This window comes from Anopheles coustani, chromosome 2, assembly GCF_943734705.1.
Source record: "Anopheles coustani chromosome 2, idAnoCousDA_361_x.2, whole genome shotgun sequence".
Taxonomy (NCBI): domain Eukaryota; kingdom Metazoa; phylum Arthropoda; class Insecta; order Diptera; family Culicidae; genus Anopheles; species Anopheles coustani.
The window spans coordinates 42,763,937-42,780,675 of record NC_071289.1 but is presented as its reverse complement, the minus strand read 5'-3'; the positions used below and the strand labels follow the sequence as shown (position 1 = coordinate 42,780,675).

Genomic DNA, 16,739 nt, shown 5'->3' with positions numbered 1-16,739 from the left:
CAATTTTTAGGCCCAAAGTTCGGATCCCAACATTGGATAACTGTCGGCACCATCATCATTATGCTATCTCAATCTAATATTACCGTATTGAGTTTTGAAAAATGTATGTCGATCACGAGCTCAACGTTGGCCAAGGTATGGAACCAGGACCGTGCAGGGCTAGAAGAAAAGGGGTTCCCGTGCTTCCCCGGCCATAACTACAGCAGATCAAAGCATTTTAAATTGTAACGCGCTCTTTTTTCATCGCCTGGCTAGAAATCACCCTACCGGAGCTAAATGAGGAAAAAGGCGACCTGCTTTCATGTTGTACCGCGAAAACGAACCTAAACATAACTCATCTGTAGTGAGCGCGGGATTTCTGTAATGCGTTAGAAAAGGCAATGTCAGGGGGTTTTGGAAGGAAAGACCACTCCGGTGTTCAAAGATTCCATGAATCATGACCCGTTTCTGTTTCCTTTTCAGCTGGAAAACTTGGAGCAGAGATTAGTTTAGATTTACACACTTGTGTAAACAGGCAACCACCGTTGGACGTTTATGAAATGAGCCCTTTCTACGATCCGACCGGTAAAATCGGACCGACCGCACGACAAATGGTTATTTGTTTTAGCCGAATTGGAGAAAGAATTTATGACGTGCGTCGGCAAACATCGTATAATCCGTCGGAAAAATGTTTTGTGTTGCGTTTCTTTGCGTACTCCCAAACATGAGGCTTTTTCCATGGAAGTTAGTTAGTTATAGGAAAATATCGCTGCTAATAGCCCATTAGAAAGGATCATGGTATGTAAATCGTATGAGATTTATCAAACATTGTGACATTGTGTTGGGTTAGGAACATAAATTCGCAAAAAAAAATTAAACTGTACAGTCATTTTAAAAAGAAGTACCATTTATCAAATCCCGACCGAATCACCTTCAGAAACCAAACGTCTCAGCACATTCTTTGCAACACACACACACAGTGCGTGTGGTTCGACCGCAAATGGTTGTTGGCCTGGACGAAAAATAAACACCAGACATCCGGAGTGCTCCAGTGGGGTATCAACCTCGGAATGGTGACCTCCGCTGTGGGGCCCGCGCGAGTACACAAATGTCACTCAATTAACACCAGACTCGGCGAAGGCAATGGAGCCAATTGGAAGATCGGTTGTCATTTTTCCTTCCCGTCAATAAATAAACTCTCCAACCCGGCACAGAGGAGCTAGCTTTTCGTCCCGGAGTTGGAAAAGGGTGAAAGCAGGAACCGTGTAGTATTAAATTAAACGTACAAATCGCTGCAATCTAATCCTCTGCCACGGGAACGTTGTAACCTTTTTGGGGCTGGAACAGGCAGCGTTCTGGCGGAAGGATGTTGGGGATGGGATTCTCACCACATACCGGTAAATAAAGCCATGTCCACACGATGCACCTCACACAATGCAGCCCGAGTAACAAAAATACGCATGTTGCACTATCAAAAGAGTATTTTTCATGGTATCATCAGAGTACTGATGGAACCCGCGAAATATGTAGGTCGCGTGACAAAAACGGCGTGACGCGATGTTTTTTATACAATGCGCGGTGTTTTAATGGAGGCGATGTTTTCAATATTTTGTCATCATGTACAAAGAAAAATTCCCGAGACGTAATTTTATATTAAAAGAACATTTTTTATTCAAATATATTTGAGCACTTTACAAACCGTTTGTTCACTTGGAGCCGCAGGCTTGGGACCGCAAAAATCAGCCTTCTCCTTGCACCAAACTTTTATTCCACCGATGACGCCGCGTTTGAGCTTCTGGCGCCGCTGCTGCTCGCGTTGAACTTTGGAAGAGAAAATGAACAAAAATTAACACAGTTTTGGATTCTTTCTGATTATTATCTATCTCAATAACGTTTACTTACCGAATATTAACGGAAACTGCCGCTTTATTACTCTTTTCTTCACATTTTTGGTGAACGGCAAGTTCACTCTGCGAGCGGTGGCAAGATCAAAACAACTCTGCTGACAGCAGGCAAAACTGCCCAAGGCTTATAGAGCTGTAGGTTGGTTTACGTTGTTTTGTTGACATTTGGATTAATTCATAATTAATTGCCAAAATAATATTTAATTTTTTCTTCATTGCTTGGTAATTATGAGCAGTGTTTGAAGTGATGATTGATATAAAACTGAACACATTGATTCTATTTTGCGCAATATTTGGATCTGGTTCACTTATTTCGCTTTCAGTCACTTAAAAAAGTGTTTTTTAATTCTCCACTACACTTTTACGACTGAAAGTAATAGCTCGATAGAAGATCCATGTTTTTGACATAATATTTTGTTTCTTTACATTATGAATCATGATATGAGAAATGTATAGCGATTGTCTTGGTTTTTCGCATTCGCTGTAATCAATAAACAATAATGTTGACCAGCCGTACACAAAGAACATCATAGCGTTACGTTATCTCAACTGCTCAAGATAAAACAAGTGCAGTGCTAATTTTCAACCTATTGATCGAGTATATACGCTGAAGCAAGAAGTTCAAGAACTTCCTGCGAAGTTTGATTTCGCCTGAGAAGCGCGAAAGAAAGTCCTTTACTGCGTTTAACGCAGCAATACAAAGAAAATACTGGTAGTTAAGAAAACTGATTTCATTGGTATTTAATATAACTCATTTTTTAAGTGCCTTCATCGTAGTCATGGTTAAGTTTTGATATGAATCAATTTTCCGATTCAACTTCAGGGTTTTTATGGTTTGAAAAGTTCAACGACATTTACCAAACCTACCCTGTTTAATGCGCCTTGGTCCGAACCTTTCCGTGTTGCAGTTCTATCTGCAAGTATGGGTCGAACAGGGGTGGGCTGAGGAAATTCTTCCTGATGCATCGCTTCGTCGCGGTGTTTTGTTCGCGATGTTGTGCTACCGCTTGCAAGTATAGACTCGCGGAGAGGAGCACTGGGGTAGCACTTTCATCGCCCGGGCGTTTTGTATGGAAATTGTTGCTCCTAAACTCGCCGTCGCGCAACTTTGTTCGTCGGGAGCCCACCGGAGTGCAACGCCATACGCGAACGCGACGGTTGTAACACTAAACCGTGGACGGACGAAGTCCGCAGTCGGGAGAGGGAAGGGGGGGGGGGGGGGGGGTCTATAACCTAACCTCATAAATGTAAACAAATCGTCGGCTCGTGCGTCTCCCTATGAACGTATGGTACCTCGGAGCACTTGTTGACCGATTAGGTTTACTTACCAAGACCACCAAGGAATGGGGAATGTATGTAAAAATATACAAAAGTATCGTTTCTTCAGTTATTTTACGAGGCAAATTTCATCCTTAATTGAAGACTTTACCAGAGTGGTATATTATTAGAGATTTGCCCAATACAAAAACCAAGAAAATTTATACAAATATAACATAACTAATAACAGAAATAATCTACACCCAATTCATGTGATTTATGAATCACAAACATAAACAGTTCGTTGAATGGCTTGCTGCGTCTATTAATCTGCTCCATTTTGCTGTTAAACTGTTTGACTCCTCCATCAAAAATAACTTTGCAGTTGCTTTCATGTGTGCAAACGTGTGCAAAATGTTGCACTGTATATAAGGAGAAAAAATAACTATTGAATCTAATTATTAAAGATTCAAAACAATGATGTACGAGAAAAATAATTAGAAACAATAATCATGTGCAACAGTTTTCGCTTCTCAAAACGAAACTTGTTGAGAAGTTGTATGAAAAAGGTTTAAAAATTATCAAAATGTTAGTTTCACACTTTAAATGGAAAGAAGAAAACAAAATCCAACTTGGAGCATATAAATATGAACATAAATTTCCTCCTTCTAGTAGCGTAAACGTTTTATCTCACAAAAGCATTTTTGTTTGTAGTAATTTGCACATTGGGCCAACTCGTAACTGACGGTAACTGGAGCTTATCGATCGCAGGGCCGCTTTTTTTTAAAATTCATTCGCGTGTTACTCGCAGCGTGAAGGCGTGTTCGATGTCCATTTAAACAGCCACTGAGAATTGGATGGCCAAATAGCAAAGAAAAAAAGGTAACACCCTCCAAGGACCATGCATGGGTGTGGAGAATATCGAGAGTGAAGTAAACTGCATCGATAAGTTTTAACGTTTTGTATGTGTTCCAGCTTTCTTACAAAATGTGTTTCAGTTTAAAAAATGTGCTCCATTTTTCATTTTTCCCCCATCCATCCATTTCAAAGTATGTTTGGCGCAACTTAACGCATCGCAACCCCGCCCATAACCATCCCAATAATGCGGCAGTGTGTTAGTTCACGCGGCTTAAAAGTGAATCTAGAGTGAACGGCCTAATGGTTTTCAATGTTAAAATGCATCACGCACGATCTTCTCCCCCATAACCCACACCTTGACCAGTTTTAGTGGTAGTTCCTTCCCCCGCGTAACACATCGCACGGACCAATGGACACATCATCGATGTCGACCGTGGGCTAAATGACGCATGCAAGTATCTATTTTCTCACTACGAGTCTTGCTCTGGACCGTTGGTGCGGGTACAGTGGTGAGCAAAAGATTTGGACGCGAACACATTGCGTCGAAGATTTAAACCATTATCGTACTGTCACGCATTTAATTTTTTTTTGTAAAATATATGAAATAAAAGTGTAAAGATAGTTTATATCTACTGCAATATGTCGATACCATTTGGCTTTTAGTTACACATCGTTGATACTTAAAAGCGATAATTAAACGGACATCTGAACACCTTAAATTTAAAATTATGAATATGTAATTATGAATTTGATCAAAAATTTGGAAAAAATGCATACACAATTAAAACGAATTTCAGGCCTATCAGGCCATAATATAGCTCATTTACAATTTTGAATAGTTTGTTAACCGTCTCATCGTTGCTGGTTGACAGTTAGCGTTAATTTGTGGTGAGTCGTGTATACGTGTGATAAGCTCTGAAACTTTCAGTCAATTGAAATGAAGACGAATAAAAGTTTCCCATGAATGAAAGTTGCTATCCGCTACCTGCACCTTTAGGGAAGTTTTCTTTTAACTCTCAGTTTCGTCGCGATAGGTATAAATAAATTGACAAATTATTCACTTGTTTTTATTTTCGAAAAGATACATTTAGCTCATATAAAATCAGAAACAAATAAAATAATTAATCGGCAAACGCATAAAAGTGTATATTTTAAATATTTGCAGTATAAATATGTAATAGTATTCATTCCCAGAAATAAACAAGATGCGCCTGATTTTAGCCCAGCACTGTACCAATCCGAACTGAACACACATGGCGCAACTTCATGGTCGGAGGGCGCGCGCACTGATCGACAACTTTATCACTTGTCTGTCTGTTCCTTCCACAACATTTCTCCATTCATTTCCATTGCTCGTCGATCGTCACATCATCGCTGACGCATCTTTCGTCGAAATCTTTCTTACAGCCGGCGGAAAGCAACATGGATGAGCAACCACGGCCCGGAACGGACAAAGACACGGAACATTGTTAATGCATCGGTTAATGCTTTTGGTTTGATAAACTTTTCACATTACGAGCTGACCTCGTGCAGACGGCCTAATGCAGTCGGCGCTCGGAGTCTTCACCGTTAGCGTGAGTGTATGTGTGTGTGTGTGTGTCTGCTTGTGCCGTACTAGGATCTGGTCAGGTCGCTATCTTTAAGGGCAACGGAATGAATGTGATACGATAGTGCGCACGGTCGGTGGTTGTGTGCCACCAGTTGACCTTTTGCAAGATTATGTTGCGTCCGGAAGACGAATATTTCGGTCTATAGTTGTTTCCCGGGCCGGATTTTCTCTACTAGAGTGTGTTTTTTCGTTCAGCCCTCGTTTGCATATGGAGTGGCGTTCTATCAATTATTATTCTTCCCTATCTTTAGCCGCCTTACCGTCCCGTTGTGCTCTTTCGGTTACGTTCCGTTACGTTCGATCCAGGTTGGAAAACACGCTGGCCACACAAACTGTCAACATAATTTCATGCTCCATTAAGCAGAGGGGCACCGCGTCGTGTTTTGCTGTCGACTTCGGCTTGTTCTAGACCGGGTACACAGGTGGAGTGGTTTGCGCTAGACGAGTAAAAAAACACAATGGATAATGTCAGCACAACCTCTAGACGGCCCATTTTCACGCAACATCGAAGTACGAGCAAGGTGCAGCATAATGTTGGCTAAGTAGGTTACATGGCGGTGCGTTGGCATTTTTCTTCACGGGTTTTCTTTTCGTTGAGCAGATTAAAACCGGTGTGAGGTACTGTAAAGGACACCTAATCCAAGGTAAAGTGCATCCGGCACAATTGACGAAGGTAACTTTCCGTATAATGTTGTCGCATTATTTGCTTGACACAACTAGTGGGACTTTTATTTTAACACTAGAATAAAAAATTGAGGTCATTTTGACCCCAACGCAATGTTTTATTTTAATATCTCGAAAACGGCTAAATATTTTTAAAAAGGCTTTTCTTAAAATCTAAAACAAAAATGCTTAACTAGCCCTAGAATACCTTTAAAGTGTCATTTTAACTCCTATTTGTAAAACTCTATAACTTCACTATTTTTAAGTTTTTCATATCCGTAAACTGTTACTTTTTAGTATATTTGTTATACTATTCATTATATTTCTAGCACACACTTTTTTTCTAAATTTACATGATACATTTTGAAAAAAATAAAAGTTGAAAAGGATTCAAATTCGATTCACATCTCTCTTTTTTTATTTTAAACCGAGCTGACGGAATGATGAAGTGGTACATCAATCAAAACCTTAAAAACAGCAAAAGATAGTCAACAAATGTACTAAAAAGTAACAGTTTACAGATTTGAATAATCTTCAAAAACAGTGAAGTTATATCGTTTTGAAAATAAGGGGTCAAAATGACCCATGAAAAATCATTCGACCAAGATTCCAAAGCAATGTACTCACTCTAGTGTTAACTAATTTTGTAAGGATTCCAAACTAAGCAAAATACACAAAATAATCCCCTTCTTTAAAACCATTGCTCCATCGCTAAGATACATCGTGTGCAACAACTAATCCACCCATAAGGCACTTTGGGATCCCACGACAAACAAAAAAACACCTCCAGACGAGACTATCGAAATTCAATTTGGAAGGCACACGTTCCGCTCAGTTTTCCACAATTTCATGACCGACGACGGAAGCAACCCGCGGCTCAAATGAAGGGAATTTAAATGGCTATTGTTTCGCAACTGCTTCCGCGTTTTGCAGCGAAACTGGAGCATTCGCTTTCCACGGATCGCATCTTCTCAGGCCCGAAGTGGGATAATTAGAGACTGAACTGAGAAAGAAGAAAGCCCACGGAGAAAGGCATTGGCATCCCACGCTGTTTCAATTGATGGCATTGCGGTTTTGTGAGTTGTGAAATTTAAATTTCCAACGCTTTCTTCCCTAAACGGCTTCCGCGCGCAATAGTGTGCTATTTTTGTACCGTGTCGTAAAATCTGCCTCTTAAATGGCGTACTAGCTGCGGCGTTTCAGCTGCAACTCTTAAATATGGGATTTATTTCGCTTTCCAGTGAACGTTCGGCCACACTCGCGAAGGCAAAAATGTCGCAAAAAAAAAAACAAAAACCTTACAACAAGCGCCACTAAGAAACCAACTGGAATCATTTTGTTGGCGAACACAGAAAACACACAGCCGCGTTGCGTCCCAAGGATCGCGCCGAGATTAAAATGCAAATGTTGCTTTTAGATGTGTACTTTGGGTTCGAAAGCGAACAAACTGCGCAAGCGACCCGAGGGTGACGGGTGTGTCGGGCGGGTTTGAGTGTAAATTACGACGGAATTATCGCGGCAGATGATGGCGCAAATTATGATCTCGTGTGCCGCCGAGAGTGGGGTAGCCAACACAAAGCGAACGGAAGAAGGACGAGATAGAACAGCCACACTATCAGCTAACGCGCACTGACTGGTAAGAGATTATGGTGGTGATGGTGGTGGGAAGAACTTAACAACAATCTTTCAGCGCCATGGAGTTTTGCCGGTGCAGTTTACACCTCCAATGTTCCCGTGTTATGCACCGCGCCCTTTAGCTGCCGTACCACTTTTTCGGTCGGTGTGCATAATTCGTTAAATCAATCGAATTAAGTTGGGTTCCTTTTGCCTTGCGTTCAGGTTGCCCGCAGTGTTCTTGACTTCGGCAAAAAGGGAAGGCGAGTGCGGAGCACGAACGACGAAAGGTTGTGAATTGTAGTTTACGTTCCAGTTCACTTCACATTCCCCACCCGATTTCAACATAATAACCCACCCTTCTGTCGCTCCTCGAGACCTTGGTGACACAGTTGAAACACGTCAAGTGTACGGCAATAAAGTGGAAGGGGGGAAGCTGGTCGTAATGCCGTGGAGAGAAGCGAGATTTTACAGCCCGATTCGAAAAAGTTACCAAGAACGAGCGAAAGGGTGCGCAGGTATCGTCGAAGGTCTTCGAGAAGTTGTGACGGTGCAGTTAGCACAGTTTCCATGTTGTTCGTGTTACTCCGCATGGGGTGAACAGTATTACACCTGTTTGCTTATCGACAAACATCGGTATCGCTAGCTCATGTAACAAGTTGATGATACAATTCATTAGGTTAAACATCGGGGTAATAGTTCTCAAAAGGTACTTGCAGTTTGATCAAAATAAACAATATATAACAGTTTTCTTAAGAAGAATATTCAAAAGTTAATAAATTAAATATTATCCTGTAAATATTGATTATTTAATATAAACATAAGGATCCCGAAATCTATGCTATTCCGTTATAAATGAATCAAGTTCTAAAAAAAAACGAACCACAATTTTAAAAATGGATGCAGCTTCGTGTGTGGCAAAACAAAACATGCACCCATTTGGAAAACCCCCATAAATTATACATGAAAATCGGTTATCATGCACCCATCGCGGAGGACTACCGAATGGGCATTAAGACATTAGCAGTCTGTATCATGCTTGCGCCCCGGAGAATAAAACATAAACACGAAAAGCGCATACACCATCGCGGGAAATCTAAATAAACACGCCCAACCGTCTGGGGACCAGATGAGTTTAATCATGTCAAATGTTGCGCCATGTCCGCCATCATCTTCTGGTTCCTTCCTCCTCTGCCCAAACAACAAGCAGCACACTCTTGACTGTGTAGTTTTTGTTTTATGATTCATCACGATGCTTCATTTTCCGCCTCGTTCGATATTGAACGATCGGCATTATTTATTTGTGGATGCAGTTTTTGTTTACTTTTGGAGCCGCCCAATAATCTGCTGCCCGTGGCTAGCTTTTGCCTATCGCGATCGTATTTCAAACTGAATAGGATCGATTCATTCCTTGGTGTAGGTTTGCAGGTTCCTCCTTCGAAAAAAAAAGTCATCTATTAGAAACAACGCCTTGATGACTCAACGCAACGTCAACAAAATTGTCGATACGTTTGCTTGAGATAAGAGTTTCTCGGTGTAAAATGGTTGGTAGAGGAGATTTTGATTAAAAAACAGCAAATCAAACATGGCTGCTTCGCCGTTTATCTCAACAACACGATACACGGACGCAAGTGATAAAAATCGAGCCATGTTTGCTTAATTGCTGTTTGTCGGGCCAATTACCTGTTTAGTGTGTGGATGGAAATTAACATTCTGTCGCTAATCGATAAACTTAACTTGCTTTTGAAAGGTAAACAATACGTACACAACTTGAAGGCAGACTATTGGGGCGGAAGGAAGCAGAAGATTTGAGTAAATATGAGCTACTGAAATGTTACATTTATCACGATCTCCCAGCAATGCTCTGTTTAAAGCGTGCTGCAATTTGGTAATAGACAATCTAATAGTTGGATAGAAGACTTTCCAACACACCCTAAATGAGAGCACAGTTTCCCACAGTCCACCAATCGACAGAAACACAATGGTACGAAGCCGAAAGCGGTTCCATCTGTGCGCTTGAACTTCAACCAGAAACCCAGCAAATCGTCATTACCGCTGCAGCAATAATTTCCTTTCGGTCTGGGTGGCGGAAAAATGCGCTTGTGCATGAGAAAAAGTTTTCTCAACCGCTCCAAAGTGACGCACATTTGTCGAGTGCCAGAGTTTTCGGGTGGTTCCGGGCGTTTTCCTCCCCCATGTTCAATAAGGGGGCACCCACCCTTCAAAGTACGGTTTTCCCTCATTACGTTCCCGCGTTGATGGAACAATTGAAGTTTTGGGGGGTAAATTCCCTTCGCTGCGCGCCACGCGGAATGTGTTTTGAATTGAGATTCCTGTTCCAAAAAATGTTCCACCACCTTTGGTTGAAGTGTGCGCGAGAGGAAAGCCAGCATTTTTTCCCTCCCATTTTTGTTGTCCAAAATAACTCTCATCTCCCTTTGGCGGGGAGGGGGGGTCGTCTCCCTGTGCCCTCTTTGGCTCATGTGATGAAAAACGAACCGTTACGTTGGATGCGAGATTAAGCTCAGCTCAGTTTTTATTGTTATTCTTTTTCCACGCCACGAAATTCCGTGACTGAGGAAACGATCTCGGAAAACGGACGGAAGAAGAAAAACACCAGCGAAGGAACACAAATGTCGCAAAGTTTTTTCTTCCCGTTCCTGGGCTACTTCTTTTTGGGGACGTGTGTGGAGCAAGACCGAAATAATGATCTTTGCATGGTCGAATTGAAGATTGCGTGAAGCGCGTGAATGAGTTTGGTCGCGAAAAAAAGGAAGAAAAAAAAACACAAAAACTCACGTTTCTAACGACGATTAGACGTCCGGAAAAGGGGTTCCCTTCTTGCGGATTGCTTAAAATAATAAACACTCCACCGTTGTCGTCGTTTCCATCAAAATGGGACATGCGAAAACATTTGAAAACGCCAAGCTGTGAGCCACACCACACTTGTCGTTTAATTTTTCTCGCAATTTCTTTCCCGGGCTTTGGGAATGGTGATGAAAAACTCAAGAAGCTGACGACGCCACAAGACGGTTGAACGGTTCGAGTTGATCACGACGCAGAGCGTGAGCTAACATCTGCTGCAAACATTCAAGATCGTTCAAGAGAAATTATACTGAAATCATCTTTGTCTTCTGGTTTCTGTCCTGAGTGTTCTATGCCATTTGACTGGGAAAAACATATTATTCGAACAAAATATGGCCAGTCGACTAAACTTCGAAGCGCAGTTAGCAGCAAACCGCACATGTAGCTTAATTTTAACAAGCACACACAATTATCAACGTGAAATACGCTAAAAGAGCCCCTTTTCCCTTGCTTCCTATAAGACCTTCAGTGCTAAGAATAACCGACTCGAGTCCAGTGATATGGACGAGGAGGGCTCGTTATCAGCAGACCGTAAGAAAACCCAACAGACACACAACTATTCGCATTCTTAACGCAAGATAACGGGCGCACGAAAGGCATTTTCACATGTGTATTGGTGCGACTCTGCTATCTTCCCTGAAGTTTTCCCCCTTTTGGGGTGCAGAAAAAGGGAACCATGCTGGTCGGTAGAGCGGCAATAGCAGCAGGAATATTTTCTCCCCAGGGGAAAAGAAGAAAATGCGCTGATTATGCACCCACAGTTTGTTAAGGAACCGCGCGTCATATTGGCAAACGTATGCCTGAGCAAGGGAACCGGGGGAAAAACAATACCGATCATCCAGAGAGATGAAGTTAAAAGGGCAGACATTATGTGGTAGATACGTATTCTGACAAACGGTACATTTTTACATGGTTACAAATAGTAATGATATGTAATCTTTTGTAAAACACATAACATAACTGAAACGCTAGTGCTGAAAGAACTCACAAAGCAGAACCTTGCTTTGGTCATCGATATTACCTCCGCAACTTTTATGCTGGTATTCGTATCCCGCATCCTAGAATGTGTGTCGCTCTAATTGGAGGTCATATGATAAGCATTATGCCTTGATTTCCAATTGTTCGCATCTTCACACATGTCCGGGTGCATCAATGTCAAGCCAATTGAGAGTAATTGATGACTTAGGCTACGAGTAGCAAAGATGGCTCAGACCGTACTCGCACTTGAAGTATAATATTTTTGCAAAATTTGATAACCCACCTTAAAGCATTTCCATCCGGCGACATACAACAGTTAACAAGTCGAAAAAAAACATCCAATACGGTCACTTAGGCCAACCGTTAGTGGATCCATGATGCCCGGGAAATGATTGCGAAACTAATTTGGTCTCGTTTTCTGTGCAATCGGCCACATGGGGGCGTAATGAGGGGGCATCCATTCCTAAAAAGGCTATTGCTTTCTCGGCGACGGCTACGATATTTTTGGAGACTTTTTAAAACCGATAGCCTGCTTTTGGAACGAACAACTGTTATTAAATCGCCCACTGAATGTTTCTCAAGTCGTCGTCGGGGCATCGGATGGGAAGAGATACATCTTACGTTTCTCCGTGTCAATACGCCTTTGTGGATCCAAAGCTGGCTAACGTGGCCGTCGCGTAACTTATGCGACGAGATGGACAAAAGCCTCTACCACACTGCATTAGGTTTCACGAGATTCAGATGTACATCGACTCCTGCTGGCAAGAGTTGTTCTTCCCATCTCGAGCTATGATTACTCCATTAAAGGTCATTCAACACTTGGTAATTTAAAAATTTAGTTGATTCTATGTTTTATTCAAAATTATCATATCAGAGATTGTATCTAAATATTAAGCTTTGATTTAATTTACTTGGTATATTTATGGTACTTCCAAATTCTTCCCCATACTTCTACACAGCACCCCATATTTTTCTTCTATACCTTGTACTGTACGCCGTGATAAACATTTTAAAGTGTGCTATATCAACCAAATACCCCACAGTGAGTAAGGGTCTTTGGAATGTTCCTGGGAGTATCGTTTGTTTTCGTGTCCATCCGCAGTTGCGGCACATTATTATTCTCACCGTGCATAGCACACCGAGAATAGCTCGGGTACATGGCCCTCGGCAGCCGGAAGTGGCCAACCTGATAAAAAAAGCCGGTAGAGGCAAGTACAGTGTTCGGACGCGCGCGCGCGCGCGCTTCCTCGTGTGTGTACGTGGACGGAGGTGCAGGAGGGTGGATTTGTCGCTCGAATGTAGTTACGCCATTTACGAAGATACTTACATTTTTTCATCGTTGTTGCTGGGCGTATTCTGGCTGGGGCTTAGATTGCTTCGAATGTCGAGAGAGATGTGATTTGTACAATTTCCGTTTGTCTTCGGAGCCGCTAGAGCACTTTACGGGAACGAGGCTTCTTTAAAAAACCTGAAAACTGGTTTCCGATTTCTTCACTAGTTTTGTGGCTGCGTTTTGACGGTCGCACCTGTCAAACCGCGCACTGATACCGTCTGACGTTTGTGCCAGAAAAGTAGGCCGGGCGTTTTTTTTTCTTCCTTTGCATACACAATCTTTGCAAACTCCTTAGGGTGTTTTAGAGGCGTTTCTTCGCCTTTGCTTTGTTTCGCTGCTTTCTCAAACTGTGGAAACGAGCGTACGGTTGGATGCTGATTTCCGGTTTGCCACGCGCTGCACCATTAAAATACAGATTCACTTCTCTTGCTTCCCCGCGAGGCCCGATTTCAAACTCCGAACGAAACCCCCCACCAGCCCTTGGCGTTTCCTTGGCTACGGCGCCGTAGTATCGATGCCGATTTCGATTTTCATTACGATTTTCACACGAACACTCATGCACATACACAACACTGCCGCTTGTGACGTATCGGAGATGCCTGTTTGTAGGAAAGACGTGCTTTTTAACACGGATGAAGATGATGGATGTTTGAGCACTCACTTTAGGCGAATGCCACGAAGGAGCTATGATAATAAGTAAAATGTTTAGAAGGGACAATCAAAGATGATGTAGCTATAGGCTACCGAAAACCGAACGAATCTACAAGCATTGATAAACGCAGAGCACACTTGATGACTGGCGTTGTTGTTATCATTGTTGCGTCGCTACGGGAAAGGACTGTCACCGTGTTTGGGCAGGCAATACTATCCCTCTTTTGTCTGCGCCGTTGCCCTCGTGCCACACACTTGCGTGCGCAACAGCTTCTACCTCTTCTCGCACCCTCGCTCAAGCCGCTACTTTTCTCCCTCTTTTTTATTCTACTGCACCGACGTCCTGCTGCTGACGTTTTCGATGACAAATCCGCACCTAGGGCAGCAGGGCAAAGTGAATCAGAAAACCGGAAGCTGTAGGTTGTATCTTGACCGATCATCCTCTCCGGCCATAAAAGCCCCTCAGCACTTTTGTTTTCTCATCCTCCGTCGCACCCCACACACAACCACACACCAAGCAAAGCCCATGGGGTGAAACGGTGCGGAGGTTCCCTTAGTGCTTTCTTCACCTGTAAAAATGCTACTTCTGCTGCAACGCTTGTCTGAGGCACCCGTCGGTCGCAACGCGCCAGCGAAACCGCAAACTGTGCGGCACCTACACTACGCCACTGCTATGATTCACGAGCATAATTCCAGCAAAAATCCCCCGCCCTTCGGCTCGTGGGGTGTAATGCAGCATTTATTGCACACGGTGGCACATTGCTTCGACTCCGGCTACTGCCAACAACACACCCCGCACGGTGATTCCTTTTTCTAGCTCTGCACACAAACAATTAAAAAAAAACAACAACGCCCGTCGGGGGCTGAAGGAACTACGGGAAGATCTAAAATTCCTGCCGAATGACAACCACCTTCCCGTGCAGCACCTTTTCTTCGTGTGGGGCACTTTTCTTACGCGCAGATGACGTCGACGTACGGTTTGCCGTAGTTTCCTACCCTGCACTGCGTGAACGGTGTGGTCTACGGGACAAAGATTCAGTTTCAATTCGACCTCCACTGGATTACTTTGAGGGATTTTGGTATTTTTCTTCTCTACCTCTCGAAGACGAACGGTTCCTTTCGCACAACGCCTCTATCGACGAAGAACTCGAGTAGTTGCGTTGCCGTTTGACATAAAACTAGTGTTGGCAGAATCGGGACTCGGAAGACCCGAAGATTCGATCCCTAGACGGATTCTAAAGATTCGAATTGACGGATTCTACAGATTTGAAGCCCATCTGACAAATTCTAACTAGTGTTGGGTCGCGAGCGAAAGAGCTACCTTAATCGCATCGCTCACCTTACTGAGCGCGCTCCTTACTTAAAATCAGGCTGCTCCGCAGCGACCGATTCGCTCTTCAAATATCGCGCTAGCGAAAGGAGCCCGCGAGCGCAAGGAGCCCGCGAGCGAAAGGAGCCCGCGAGCGTAAAGAGCACACGAGCACATGAAGTACACGAAGCGATGGGCAAATACATTTTCATCACCGATCACCACGCGAACCGATACCCGAATACCATTGCATTATTTTAGCATTTACTTTTCTCGATCGTTTCGTCGTTACCGTTACACGAAAAAAAACCAAGCGTAGATCGATACATGCGCACATGGTGGACAAAAGACACGAGTAACTTGATACACGCCTACTTCGCCAGTTTATAACGGAACCACGACTGCCGGTGTCTGCAGCATGTTTTTGTCAGAAAGCGCCCGGGCTCCTTTCGCTCGCGGGCTCTTTGCGCTCGCGGGCTCCTTGCGCTCGCGGGCTCCTTAGGCTCGCGCGCTCGTCGAATCGCAATTCGCTCACTATGGAGCTACCCCTCGCTCATCGCTCACTGCGGTGAGCGTGAGCCTTCGCTCCGCTCACTGAAAAGCTTTACTTGACCCAACACTAATTCTAACGATTTGATTCGATTAGGATTCGAATCAGATTTGATTGGTTTGGGACTCGATTTGATCCGATTCTGACTTGATCCTTAGCTGTTTGAATCGACTCACAATGATTTGAGTCAAATTAGTCACATAACGAGTCGATTTAGAGACAATGTAATTGATTTAAGTTTACTCTAATCGAACGCTGGGTAGAATGTCCAATGGACATAGATTGAGTTTTTTGCGCGATTTGCAAGTTTCGCTGTAAAAAAAATCCTGGAACCTATTTTTTTACAAAGAAATACAGTAGAATGTCCATTATCCGAGTTGTTCTACCCAACCAAACCCATTTCATCAGGACCAGACCATTTTTACCGAATGCTGAATCGGATTCTGGGGATTCAGATTAGGATAAACAATTTCCAGACCGACATTGATTTGTTTACATGATGATGATGATGATGATAAGTCCCACCGCTTACCCCTACATTGGTTTGAGAGGGACGAAAGTATCTTACGATATTAAATATAAATCACCAAACGAGAGCGGGCATTGGGGCATTACTCTCCAGAACAATCGTATCCAACTCTGCTCCATTCATACAACGGTCGCCATCGATTGCACAAGGAGGTACATCTTAGATTTCCCAACTAGCAAAAGGAGACCACTTTCCGGAGTAGGGCAGGTATTTTCGCACAGTTTTGGTTAACACCGCCAGCTATCAATGATTGACAGTGTGGTGAAACCCACCAGTACTACTTAAGGGGCCTGATCTTGTTCCTTCCATACAACGGTCCCGAGCAATCACCTCGAAAGGTAAATCGCCGAATCTCCCAACGTTAACGAGGCACCACTTTCCGGAGTGTAAGAGGGTATTTCTGCTCTGTTTGTAGTTTCCACCGCCAATTACAATTGGTTGATAATGTGGTGCCACTATAAAGAACAGAAAGGGACTCAACTACAGCGAGATGTGTAGATACTATTAGTTCTTTTCGTACAGCCATGACCACCAATTGTCCTCATTTACGCGCGTGTGTCTCAAAACTATGTAGACTCATTCATTCTATTAAGTTAAATTAGATAATAAAAATAAAAAGTCCCTGTTCATTTTTTTTCTC

General features: G+C 43.1%; 1 protein-coding gene across 9 annotated transcripts in view; it reads right to left on the bottom strand.

Moving 5' to 3' along the window:
* The window catches only part of LOC131266296 (actin-binding protein WASF3), a 28,304-nt gene extending 13,458 nt beyond the window's left edge, over positions 1 to 14,846 (bottom strand). Inside the window, exons 1-2 of one of the 9 annotated variants that reach the window (XM_058268750.1) lie at positions 14,808 to 14,846; positions 13,055 to 13,744 (exon numbers count right to left, since the gene is read on the bottom strand). The gene's annotated coding sequence lies outside the window, so the exon portion shown is untranslated. Of the gene's footprint in view, positions 1 to 13,054; positions 13,745 to 14,622 lie in introns of all 9 variants that reach the window. The other 8 variants (XM_058268751.1, XM_058268745.1, XM_058268749.1 and 5 more) reach the window with 8 other exon arrangements.
* Positions 14,847 to 16,739: the final 1,893 nt, after the last annotated feature.